Source organism: Gorilla gorilla, chromosome 17 (genome assembly GCF_029281585.2).
Source record: "Gorilla gorilla gorilla isolate KB3781 chromosome 17, NHGRI_mGorGor1-v2.1_pri, whole genome shotgun sequence".
NCBI lineage: Eukaryota > Metazoa > Chordata > Mammalia > Primates > Hominidae > Gorilla > Gorilla gorilla.
Window position 1 is genome coordinate 79,732,151 of NC_073241.2, and position 13,719 is coordinate 79,745,869.

Genomic DNA, 13,719 nt, shown 5'->3' on the forward strand with positions numbered 1-13,719 from the left:
AATAGAGCGAAAACAGAGCTCCCATACAAAGGGAGGGGACCCAAAGAGGGTAGCCATTGCTGGCTTGAATGCCTGGGTTTATATCCTGATCATTGTCCCTCCCACTGTGGTCTCAGGTGAAAGATGATTGGCTATTTTTTTACCTCCTGTTTTTGCCTGATTAGCATTTTAGTGAGCTCTCTTTATTACCTGGTTGGCCGGTGTGAGCTAAGTTGCAAGCCCTATGTTTAAAGGTGGATGCGGTCACCTTCCCAGCTAGGCTTAGGGATTCTCAGTTGGCCTAGGAAATCCAGCTAGTCCTGTCTCTCAGTCCCCCCTCTCAACAGGAAAACCCAAGTGCTGTTGGGGAGGTTGGCTGACAACTGCTCTAACTGCTTCCTGCTGAATTGGGGTGTAGTAGGGGTTGTGCAGTTGAGATTTCCTTGGGAGGGGTGACTTCGATGTCATTAACATTGGAGCATGGGCTAGCAGGCTGGTCCAGGGGTCCACAGTAGATTTTAGTCATGGACTGCATCTGGGGCTCCATTTGAAGAATGATTTGTAGCTTTACAGCTTCAATTCTGGAAGAGACAAACTTTACAAGGAGTTTAAAGATACAGGGTCCAAAGAGAAGTAGCAATATTATAGCTGCTAGAGGTCCTAAGAAGGGGAGAATCCAGGGCATCCATTGGCTGAGGAGTCCCCAGGGTCCAGTGTTTTGAAGCTCCTCTGCTCTACATTGTATTTGATCTTGAATTTAACTTTCTAGGTGATGATTCCAGATTGATTAACATAATAACAGCATTCTTCCCCTAAAAATAAACAGGTTCCCTCTCTTTTGGTGGTTAGCAAGTCTAAAGCTCTTCAATTTTGAAGGACTAATGATGCTAGGGAGTTAAGTTGATCTTGCAAGGTGACCAGGGAGTCAGCGACCCATTCCATGTCACCATTTAGTTCTTGAGATAGTTTGTAGTAGAACTGAGTAGAGGTTGTGATACCACCAACGCCAGTACCTGGTCCACCTAGCACTCCTGTTCCGATAACGAAAGGAAGAATGGGTACTCTTTTGTTGTGGGGCTTAGGTACAACATGATTGTATAATTCTTGTTCAGTGTAGATGGTCATGGGGGCACTAAGAATGAGAGGAAGCACATAGATTCTGAAGAGCCATTCAAACAACAATAGGCTGAGGTACCACAGATAAAAAATATTCCTGAGGGTAGGCAAACTATTCATGTGGGAGGAGTTACCCACCTGATGCATTGGGAGTTGGTTGTGTCTATAGTGTTGCTAAATTTTACACAGGTGAGGTTTGAGGTATGGGTTATTTCCAGATTGGAAACAAGAGGTCCTACTAAAACGGAAGTGGTGTTTATTTCTGTGCTGAAGTTGTTCCATTGTTCAGGTACAGGGATTGAAATGTTTGCCCTGAAATGTAGGGGGAGGCACATCCAACAGTTAGTAGGGTTTTGGGCTGAGACCTCATGGAGCCCAGTGAGGGTGGTATTAAATGGGCTTACCAGGCGAGTATGGGTACAGAGGGTTTCATATAGTTTTGAGAGATTTAGTCCTTTGTAGGGGCTAGGGGTGCTATGTACCCAGGTCAGTTGGGAGATTATTTCCTTTACGTGTTTTTCTCTTGCCTGATCTTCAACTCCACCCCCATCAGACATACCAGTATGGGTAAAGGAAGTCCAATAGACAGTGGCTCCAATTCTTCCAGGACAACTAGGATTAATCATTTTCCCTGTCCAATAATGAGTATTTGCATGCATGCAAGGAGTGGCAGAGTTATAGCAGTTACTGGGCATATGGGTGTGGGCAGTGAAAGTGGGCATTCCCTTAGATAAACTCCTATACAATGGGGCATCAATATTTCCAGGAAGCTGCATTCTCCATAGAAACTCTTGGTAAGGGGAGCTACTGGTCGTACAGTGGCATGGAGGGGGTGCAGTGAGAGTGAAAGGGGGTAAGAGAACAGTAAAGAGAAAAATATGATAAGGGAGGGCCATGGGGATTTACAATTTTAGTTACTTTCCTCATGGTTGTCATTTGAAGAGCAGGCACAGATCCTCTAGAGGTTCACAGGAATAGCTAGCATTGTATTTTAGCCCTAAGGATTTAACCTGCTATGAGCAGAGCTGAGCCTTTGGTTTGGAAACCTTGTAGCCACAGGTAGCGAGGAAATTTAAGAGCACTTGGGTGGCTTGATGGCACAAGGTTTCTGAATGGGCGGCTAAAAGTAAATCATCCACGTACTGAAGGACAAGAGTGTCCAGGTATGAGAATTGGCTCAAGTCTTGGGCTAATGTCTGGCCAAATAGATGGGGGCTATCCCTGAACCCTTGGAGTAAAACAGTCCAGGTGAGTTGAGACATTGAGTTTGAAGGATCTTCAAAGGCAAACAAGAATTGAGAGTGAGCATATACAGGGATGCAGAAAAAGGCATCCTCAAGGTCCAGGACTGTAAACCACTCTGCTTCCTCTGGTATTTGGGAAAGCAGAGTATAAGGGTTAGGTACAGCTGGGTATAGAGGAACAACAGCCTCATTGATAGTCCTGAGATCTTGCACTAACCTCCACTGTCCATTGGGTTTCTGTACTCCTAAAATTGGAGTGTTGCAGGGGCTATTGCATGGTTTTACTAGGCCTTGGGCTTTTAGGTCCTTAACAATCTTTTGGAGTCCTTGTTGGGCCTGAGGTCTAAGGGGGTCCTGCATTTCATAGGGAAAGGAGGCGGCATCCTTTAGTTTAACTTGAACAGGATGGGCATTCTTTGCTTATCCATGTTGTCCTTCTGTTGCCCAGACTTCAGGATTAATTCCTTCCTCAAGCAGGGGACAACAAACGGGTGTTCCTTCCCCTATGTTCAGGTGTATAACGGCCCCTGCTTTTGCTAGAATGTCTCTCCCTAACAAGGGAATGGGGCTTTCAGGCATAATTAGAAAAGCATATGAAAAAAGTAAAGTTCCCCAGCCACGACTTAGTGGCTGGGAGAAGTATCTAGTGACTGGCTGTCCTAGCACCCCTCAGATAGTAACAGATCTGGATGACAGTTGTCCAGGACAGGAGAGTAAGACTGAGAAGGCTGCACCAGTGTCCAGGAGACAGTTAACCTCCTGGCCCTCAATGGTCAAGCATACCCGGGGCTCTGTGAGGGTGATGGCATGGGCTGGTGCTTGCCCCAGACACCCTCAGTCCTGCTGCTGGATCATCTGGTTAGTGACTTCTGACTCAAAGGAACTTCATCCCCTGGGGCAGTGGGCCTTCCAGTGATTCCCTTGACATAAGGGGCATGGACGAGGGGGCAGCTTACTTCTACCTGGACAATCTTTTTTAAAGTGTCCTTGTAGACCATACTGGAAGCAAGCCCTATTAGGTATTCGATTTGCCCAGCTTTTCCCTTTTCCAGAGCCTCCAAAGTCCACTTGCCTGTGGGCCATGAGTAAAGTGGTGGCCTTTTTTAAAATCCTGTTTGTCCCATTCTGCCTGCTCCTCCTGATCTCTATTATAAAAAACTGAGGTTGCTAAGTTCAATAGGGTTTCTAAGTTTCGCTCCGGGCCTAAGGCAGACTTTTGAAGTTTTTTTCTAATGTCTGCAGCTGACTGAGTGATAAACTTATCCTTTAAGATTAGTTGGCCTTCAATAGAGTCAGGTGACAGGGAGGTATGCTTCCTCAATGCCTCCCTTAGTCTCTCCAGAAAGGCAGTAGGATCTTCTTCCTTTCCCAGTGTTATAGTGGACATCATTGAATAATTCATAGGCTTCTTCCTAATTTTCCTTAGTCCTTCTAGCATGCAAGTTGGCAAATGTCTGCGGCACCAATCTCCATGTTCTGATTCTGTGTCTCAATGAGGGTCTACACTGGGAACTGCCTGCTGGCCTGTGGGGAATCATTCTTTCCTCTGTTGTCATCCTATCATTGACCTGACTGAGATACCAGAGATTGCCAAACTCTCGGGCTGCAGTTATGACGGCACTTTTTTCATTTGGGGTTAGTGTCTGATTTAGCAGTAACATTATATCTCTCCAAGTCAGATCAAAGGATTGTCCTAACCCTTGTAAAACATCAATATAGCCATCACGGTTATCTGAGAATTTACCTAGGTCTATTTTAATTTGCTTTAAGTCTGAGAGAGAAAAAGGTACACGCACTCTGGCTGGGCCGAATTTTCCTCCTCCCACTGCTTGGAGGCGGCATAATTGGGGAATATTGCCACTCTTTGGTTCATTGTTTACCCCTTTGTCTGTCTCTTTTGGACCATTTGGGTTGAAGGGGGTCCTTAATAGTTGGAGAAGGAGTTGGGGGGATGCTGGGGTAGGGAGGTAGACTCTGAGGGCTTCCTGTAGGGCATAAATCACACTTTCTACATAATTGCGAGTTGTCTCTTAATGAAAAGAAAGTTTGTACATATGGCAATTCACTCCATTTGCCTTCTTTTCTACAAAAAAGGTCTAGCTGTAAGATGGTGTTATAATTTATACTTCCCTCAGGAGGCCAGGTTTCTCCCCCTTGAAGAGGATATCATGGCCAGGCGGTACTGCAGAAGAATGTAAGTCATTTCTTTCTTAGAGTCTGAGGGTCAAATCGGTCCCAATTCTCCAGAATACATCTTAGGGGCATTTTTGCCTTGGGGGAACACTTCCCATCTGAAAAAAGAACATAGGAATGCCAGCACCCCTAGTCATTTTCCGATGAGCATTAGTCCTAGAGCATCCTCTATAGTCCTAATGCTTATTCCTTTCCAGGGTGCATAAACACCCATGGACCTCTGCTTATCGGATTACTTATGCTCACCGATGTAGCAGTCCTGCACACCTTTTCCTGCCTCTCTTGACCACAAAGAAAGGGGTCTGGGCTACTGGATTCTAGTGGTCCTTTACCAGCGTGTCCAACATTGCCTTTGTGCTCAGGGGTGAGTCCTAGAGCCGGGCTAGGTTCCTGAGTATTTCATAACAACCCAGCTGCCCCATCAAGATGCATTCCCATAAACAACAGTTCTTATGCAAATTCGTTTCAGAGAAGGTATAGGTAAGGTTTTGAGTCAGGACTGAGATAGTCTTTTGATTCTGTAAGTACTTTAAGGCTTGGCTGAGTGCAAACAGCTTGCACGTTTGAGGAGACCAATTATTAGGCAATTTTTCTAACTCTGCTTCCACAAGAGTCTCCCTATCAATTACTGAATACCCATTGTGGTTTTTTCCTCAGTCACCTGGGAGGGACCATCTATAGTCCTGTCCTGAAGGGAGTTCCTCCTAGGTCTGGTCAGGCCTTTGTATGGTAATTAAGATTTAAATCCCCTGTTAGGAAATTGGCTGGGTTAAGGGAATTATCAGTGGTTGGTGTTAAATTAACTTTTTCTAACAGAATAGCCCTATACTTTAAGATTTTTGAGTTAGTAAGCTACTTTTTTGCTTTTTTGACTTATCTAATTCTGAACTGGTGAGGTGTGCTCACAATGACATTTCCTCTAAAAGTTACTTTTCTACTTTCTTTTGTTAGCAAAGCAGTTGCTGCTACAGATTGAATGCCTCCGCGGGTTACTGGGTTAAGGATTTTTGATAGGAAAGCTATGGGTTGTCAGTGGTCTCCGTGTTTTCAGGCTACTCCCTTGTTTACACTGACAAAGTAGTATTGGAGTATTATAGCCTCATGGAGAAGACCTTCAATTATCAATTATAGGTTTGAAATTTACCCTGGCTTTTAAAGGAATAGGGCACACTTTTTTTTTGGTTTTCTGGGGTTTTTTTTTTTTTACTATTTCTATCTTTCTTTTTCTCTTTGACTCCCTCTTTGTCTCTCTCTCCTCCATCTCACTCTCTGTCCTCCGTGTCACTCTCTCTCCTCCATCTCGCTCTATCTCCTCCATCTCACGCTCTCTCCTCTGTCTCGTGCTCTCTCTCCTCCGTCATTACAAGCTTGGGGCCCTGGCAAGGGTGGTAGGGAATGGGTCCCACATAACTGCCCATGTCGAGAGCTGTATACCTAAATCAGGAGGGACATCAGGAATAAGAGTCCCTGGATTTATAGCCTAGATGCCTAAGGATGCAGCATAGAGCTTCCTTAGATCCCTTTGGAGATACAACTTGCTAGATGAAATGAAAGTCTGAACCATTAGTACCTAGGAGGTAGGGATCAGGGGAAGTAGATTCAGAGGTAAGGAGAATTTTGGGGCTACACTTTCAAGAAAGTCGTGGTCGGGACCCAGGAGGTATGGGCCAGAAGGAAAGGTAGGGGCGAACGCATGGGTGACTGTTGAGCAGAGACTTCTAGCTGTGCCATGATCTCAACCGGCTAATGCCAGGAGTCAGCCCTCAGCTTTCTGCCTCTAGTCAGCCCTCAGCTTCCCCAAGAAAATTGAAAGTGAAAGCTGGCTCCAAGCAGACCAACCCTTCTGGGTTGGGGATTGTTAGAAAGCCCTTCCCCTGATAGCCTCACACCTGAGTCTTAAGTACGGTGGCCACGCTAATCGTTTTATTTTTATTTTTTATTTTTTATTTTTGAGACAGAGTCTCACTCTGTTGCCCAGGCTGGAGTGCAGTGGTGCGATCTCAGCTCACTGCAAGCTCCACCTCCTGGGTTCACGCCATTCTCCTGCCTCAGCCTCCCACATGCTAATCATTTTTAACCTGCGGACAGGTGCCTGGTATTTTCCTCCAATTCTAAGGAAGGATAGGACAGAATAGCAAGCGAAAGAGGTCCAATATTACTCACTGCTTTGGAGATCTCTTCATGGTTACCAAAATGTCACCGGGGGTTCCTTGCTCCCAGAGCTCCCAAGATGGCAGCGGGCCACTTCCAAGATGGTGGCAAGCCTTGGCCTCACGGATTCCAAGGAATGGAATCTTGCACCATGCAATGAGTGTTATAGCTCTATTAGAAGCCGTGGGTCACGGAAGAGAACCGTGGAACCCAGTGACTAGTGTTCAGCTCAATTAGGATGAACCTGGGCACTTAGCCATGCAGGAACAATGGCAAGCCTTTAGCCTGATCAGGAGCAGCAATGCGTGCCTTGCTAGATCAGGAGCACAGAGGATACCCTGCCAGATCCGAAGGGATGGAAGTCAGCAGCGGGTCTGCAGTGGTGGCAAACAGCAGTGGTGGACAGTGAGCGAAAGCTCAGCTTGAGCCAAGCCATAACAAACATGCACCAGAAGAGAGCGCAGTTGCAAGATTTAATAGAGCGAAAACAGAGCTCCCATACAAAGGGAGGGGACCCAAAGAGGGTAGCCATTGCCAGCTTGAAGGCCTGGGTTTATATCCCAATCATTGTCCCTCCCACTGTGCTCTCAGGCAATAGATGATTGGCTATTTCTTTACCTCCTGTTTTTGCCTAATTAGCATTTTAGTGAGCTCTCTTTATTACCTGGTTGGTCGGTGTGAGCTAAGTTGCAAGCCCCATGTTTAAAGGTGGATGCGGTCACCTTCCCAGCTAGGCTTAGGGATTCTTAGTCAGCCTAGGAAATCCAGCTTGTCCTGTCTCTCAGTAGCATGAGCAATATTGGTGACAGAGAGGAAGAGCTGAATTCAGTAGACCTGATGATGGTTGGATAGAAGCAGGTGAGGGAGAAGGAAGTGTCTGGGATGGCTTCAGGTTTCAGGCTACTGTCCCTGGATGAATGATGTTGCCACTCACTGGGATAGAGGAGACTGTGCATGGTTCTGGTTGGGGCAGAGATGTGGGTTGTTTGTGTTGCGGGGGGTATTGAAGATCCTCTATCTGCTTTTAAACAAGCTGAACTTGAAGTGCCTTTGGGATATCCAAAAGAAGATTTCAAGAAGGCCGTTTGATATACAGATCTGGATCCCAGTAAAAAGGTCTGGGCTGAAAATATGAATTTATAAGCCAACAGCTCATAAGCTGGCACTTGAAATGTAGCTGTGAGTGAGATCATTTGGTGGGAGTGTGTAGGGCAGAACAAAATAGTTCTAGAAAGGTGTTTGGAAGGATGAAACATTTTTTTCTCTTTTCTTTTTTTCTTAGTCCATGACCTGTGTAAGGGATGAAACATTTTAGTGGCCAGTTTAGTGGGCTCTCTTGGTTGCTTTCTCAGAATTAGCATCCTCTGTTTCTCTTCCTAATCCCAATTTTGTTCAGATATTTCCTTTTTCCTTTTGCAGATCTATTCCTCTGCAGAATTTGACTTCATCTTCAATTCTACATGCGGCATGATTAGCATACAGGCAATCCTATTCCTCTTTCCAATGAATGGTTCAACAATGGCCATGTGACCTGCTAATGAGAGAGGAGAGAAGACCAGTTGTTAGGCTTTGGGAAAGTTTGTCCTTGATCCCAAGAGGGTACCAGAGGGAAATCAGTTTAAGTCTTTTGAACATCTTTGAGTCTAGATGTGTTGTCTGGCACTGCTGCATCTTTCCTGCTATCAGTTTGAGCATGTAGACATCACTGAGAGTGGCAGGAAGAGAGAGAGGTGCTAGAAACCTGGGGCCTTGGAGTCTTTTAATCTGCTAACCCTGAAATCCTGTTTCACTTCCTTACTTCCTTCTATATGAGATGACACTTTTTATAATCTTTTTAGTTGGTTTGAGTTGAGATATCTGTTACTTGCAGCAGAGGAAAATGAGGCTGCATATTTACACCAGATCCCACAGCTAGTAAGAAAGACACCTGGAATTTGACCTTAAGTTGGTCTGAAGGCAGAGCCCATATGCTAGAACTATCGCCCTGCCCATTAAAGAAACATTTGCGTTTTCATTAGTTATTTTTTGTTAATTCCAGGACAGGAGATGGCAAAGGGGAGATAGTAAATATTTTAGGCTTTGCAGGCCATATGGTCTCTGTCCCAATTATCCACCTCTGCTGTTGTAGCAAAAGTAGTAATAGAAAATATGTAAACGAGTAGGTGTGGCTGTGCTTCAATAAAACTTTATTTACAAAAACAGGGGGTGGGCCTGTGGGTTGTAGTTTGCCAACGCTTGTTCTATTGTAAAAGACTAAGAAAATAAATTCTGAATTAAGACCCCGTGTTTTAATTACAAGTGTCATTGTAGGAACTAGTGACTGAATCCAGTTTAAGCACAGTCATGTGCCATTTAACGATATTTTAGCCAAGACAGACTGCATATACAATTGTGGTCTTGTAAGATGATAATGGAGCTGAGAAATTCCTATCACCTGGACACATCTTGCTGATCCTGACTCTGTGGAGGTGGCTAATGTGTGTGTTTGTGTCTTAGTGTGGCAGGCCAATTCTCCCTGACAATTGCCCAGACAGGCCTGCATGCCAGGCACACAGACAGGCCTGCATAGCTCTCCAGTTACACAGACAAATATCCACAGCACTGCCTTAACATTGAGAAAATCGTTAAACCTGGGGAAATCGGTGCCTAGACATCAAAGCTAGAAATGAAACATATGGTCAGTAGGAGCCTTGCATGGGCTTTTCCCTAACCTGGAGCAAGTCAAAGTAATAGAGACAGCCTTACATTCCTAGTGCCGGGACCCATCTTGGGTCAATGGAAACTGAGACAAGTCAAGGTAACAGAGGCAGCTGTTTGAATAGATTCATTGGAGAGCATAAGGCAGCTCTCCAGACCAAGCTGTAAAGGAGATAAGATAGAAATAATCACTCTGGTACCACAGTGGACAGGCCTGAAGGTACTGAGCCCTTTTAATCAAACTAAGCATTTTTTGCCTCTGATCTTCTAGTTGAAACAAAATTAGTTATCAACAGACTTAGGCAAATGCTATACTGCTTATAGGCACATAACCCCAATCTATATAAGCACTAAGAAAATTGTAACACTTTGAGTTGGTCTGGTGGAATTATCTCGGGCCTTCTCCCTGTATCCAGTTACAGCAGTGAATTCCCTTATTTCCTAGTTTGTCTGCTTCTTATTATTGGGCAAATGCAGCTGGACCCGGCTTCGTTCTGAGAATATTAGTTTTTTAAAAAATTAAAAATGTAGACCGAGTGCAGTGGTTCACGCTTGTAATCCCAGCACTTTGGAAGGCCAAGGCAGGCGGATCACGAGGTCAGGAGTTCGAGACCAGACTGGCCAACACAGTGAAACCCCTTCTCTACTAAAACTACAAAAATTAGCTGAATGTGATGGTGGGCACCTGTAATCCCAGCTACTCGGGAGGCTGAGACAGGAGAATTGCTTGAACCCAGGAGGCGGAGGTTGCAATGAGCTGAGATTGTGCCACTGCACTCCAGCCTGGGTGACAGAGCTAGACTCCGTCTCAAAAAAAAAAAAAAAGGAAAAACCTTACAGAATAAAGATATAAGGAAAGAAAATATTTTTGTACAGCTGTGCAATGTGTGTTTTAAACTATTATTAGAAGAGTCAAAAAGTGTTCAAAATTTTAAGTTTCTAAAGTAAAAAAGTTACAGTAAGCTAAAGTTATGATTGAAGAGAATTTTTTATAAATTTAATGTAGCCTAAGTGTACGGTGTGTATAAAATCTACAGTAGTGTCCAGTAATGTCCTAGGCCTTCACATTCACTCACCACTCACTCACTGACTCACCCAGAACAACTTCCAGTCCTGCAAGCTTCATTCATGTTAAGTACCCTGTACAGGTGTACAATTAAAAAATATATTTTAAACTGTACTTATACTGTGCCTTTTCTATGTTTAGATGTGTTTAGAGACACCAATACTTGCCATTGTGTTACAATTGCCTACAGTTTTCAATACAGTAACATGATGTACAGGTTTGTAGCTTAGGAGCAATAGGGTATCTCATAGAGCCTAGGTGTGTGGCAGGCTGTACCATCTAAGTTTGGGGAAGTGCACTCTATGATGGTCAAACAATGATGAAATCACCTAATGATACATTTCTCAGAATATATCCCTGTTGTACTTGCTGCAACCTGTGAAATTCAACACACAGCCAAATTCTATTTTGCTTTTTTAAAGTTTTTTTTTTTAATCTATGTCCCAGAATAGCAAGATTTGGATCAACATAACACAAATTGGTTTCTAAATATTGAGTAATTAAGAATGATTCACAAATATAGCATTATAACCAAGTGCCCTAGGGCATTTGCAAAGCTGGGAGGCTGAATGGGTTATGGTGGCTGCCTGAGGATTCTGGGAGATGAGGTTGTCTTTCCTTCTCTGACTCTATCGCCGCTTCCTCCTCACTTCTGTCTTTCCTTCTCTGACTCTATCGCCGCTTCCTCCTCACTTCCCTAAGGCGGCAAGGGGTGCTGGATCCTTCCCAACTAGAAGTGCCTATTGTACAAGGCATATGGGTGTGGTTAGGAGTGGGGTGGGGCTGAAGCAGTTAGGATCCCACACCTGTCTATTCCTAGTGCATGTTCAGGTAATTTTGGACAACCAGAACTTTCGACTTGTTCTACAGCAACCAACAGAGAATTATTAATAAATGCTCTTTTTTGGGGAGCTTGTAAGGTCTTTGATCTGTGGGAAGAGAAGCACTCTTTATTTTGTTTCTATCCTAGAGCTTGGAACAATGGTCAAAGTTTGAGCCAGTGAAGGTCTGTTGGCCAGAGTTGGCAAAAAGACAGGTGAGATGAAAACCTGAAGAAATCAATAACAGAACTGAATGATGTTGCAATGGCTGGGGGTAGTGAAAAAATTTTAAATGCTTCCACTTTCTGCACAGCGGGACATTCTCAGGGAAAGCACATTTTACGATGGACTCTCCACAGAGCAGAATATTTAATATTTCAACGTAGCAATAATACAGTCAAGGGCAATCAATAACAACTGCCACTTTTCTACCTGCCTTGATGAATGAAGTTGGGCTCTGGCCTCTCTCCAGTTGGTGCATTTCTGCCTGGCCTGTGCTTGTCAGCCGGGGAAGCATTCGCGGCCCCTGGATCCTGCTCCAGGCTGACTTCCCAGCACCCACCTCTGAGTTGGCCTGTCTTGTCTGTCACTACCACAGAGAAGCCCCCTCGGGCTGCAGGGCTGAGCAGAAAGATACAGTGAGGCCAGCTTAAACTCCACCATCCCCAAACACTGGATCAGGCTCCCGTTGGCACAGGTTAATTCCAGCCATAGCGTCCTGCACAGATGGCTCAGGAGGGAGAGCCACAAAGCCGAACGTGACAAGCGTTTCATTTTACAGGACGCTTGCTGAAGACTGGGCTGGAAGAAGAGGAGATTTCAAAACACAACACAATTAGCCCCACGTCACAGGTGTGTACTAAGCAAAACCACAGTCCCAGAGCAGTCTTGGCTCTGAGTTGCACCACAAAGCTGAGGGCCTGGCTGGGAGCACAGGCTGTCAATTTCAAAAGAGATCCTTAGACAGAAAGTCATCACTTATTCATGCTTCATAAGCACACACAGACATTCAAATCCCTTAAAGACAGGATGCTGCATCACTTCAATTAACAGCAAAGTGAGGCCATTTGCAGCTCAAATTCTGTCAGCTGCTGATGGTAGGAGAGCTTCCGCAAGGAGGCAGTAAGCTGTCAAGCCCAATGTTACAGTGGCCAATTGAAATACAGGAAAAGGCCAGATGCAGTGGCTCGCGCCTGTAATCCTAGCACTTTGGGAAGCCAAGGCAGGCAGATCACTTGAGCTCAGGAGTTGAGACCAGCCTAGGCAACATGGTGAAACCCCAACTCTACACAAAGTACAATTAGCTGGGCGTGGTGGTGTGTGCCTGTAGTCCTAGCTATTTGGAGGGCTGAGGTGGGAGGATGGCTTGAGCCTGTGAGGCAGAGGTTGCAGCGAACCAAGATCACACCACTGCCCTCCAGCCTGGGTGGCAGACCCAGACCCTGTTTTCAAAACAAAACAAAACAAAAAGAAAAACAAATAAATCTAGGAAAGACTAATGTCCTCAGCTCTAGGAAAGATATTTGGGCATTTTCATGTTTTTCTTAATTTGTGGTACAAAACCAGAAAGTCTTAGTATTTGACTGTGAAACTGTCATAATCAAAATGGAGTCACTAATGTGAAGAAAACTGTAACAAATAGAGCTAGGGAAGGCAATGGGAAGAGTGTTCTCACACATGTATGCCTGAGTTTAAAAACTCAACAAAACCACAATCTTGCACAAAGGCCATCACAACCTTACACAAAAAATACTTCTGCAAGGACATTTGCCCTGCAACTGCCTGTTCAACATCAGACTGGTGGTGACCCTCATAGCCAAGGATAATTATTTCAAAACAATTGTGTAAAGTATTGTACAATTGTGTAGTTTTATTTGGCATGCATATTCCCATTGCCATGCCTAGGCGCAAATAAATCTCTTTTCTTTTAGAGATCCTCTCTCTGTTATTTAGGTTGACATGAGCTTTACTTGATAGGTAAGAAGAGGTACAAATTAGAAATAGCAGACCTGTTGGAGGTGAAGCAGCAGCAAACTCATCACATGAATGGATGTTCTGTATAGTTGGAATAAAAAGCTGGGACATTTTACTGGGACCTAAATGGCTTCAAATCAATGCCTCATACAAATGTAGGCATTAGATGGAACAAAACGAAACACCAACAGCGAAACACACAATACTGCAGGAATCATGATAACCAAGTAGGTCTCTACTGATAAAACTTTTACAAAGCCATTGTTGACACAGTGTACCTCAAGTATTGGAGGGAGATGGCCTCGGTATAACTCTTTGTCCTAACATTTATTGATAAGAATCATCTGGTTGGAAGGCCCTTGTAGAGACCACTTAGTTCAATAATTCTTAACCAGGTGACATTACCCACCCCATCTCCTGTCATGGGGCATTTGGAAATGTTTGGGTGTGGTTATGGTTTTCATAATAACTGAGGATG

General features: G+C 44.5%; 1 pseudogene; it reads right to left on the reverse strand.

Annotated features, from left to right (window-relative positions):
* Positions 1-367: 367 nt before the first annotated feature.
* LOC129528353 (syncytin-1-like) lies at positions 368-1,991 on the reverse strand (annotated as a pseudogene).
* Positions 1,992-13,719: the final 11,728 nt, after the last annotated feature.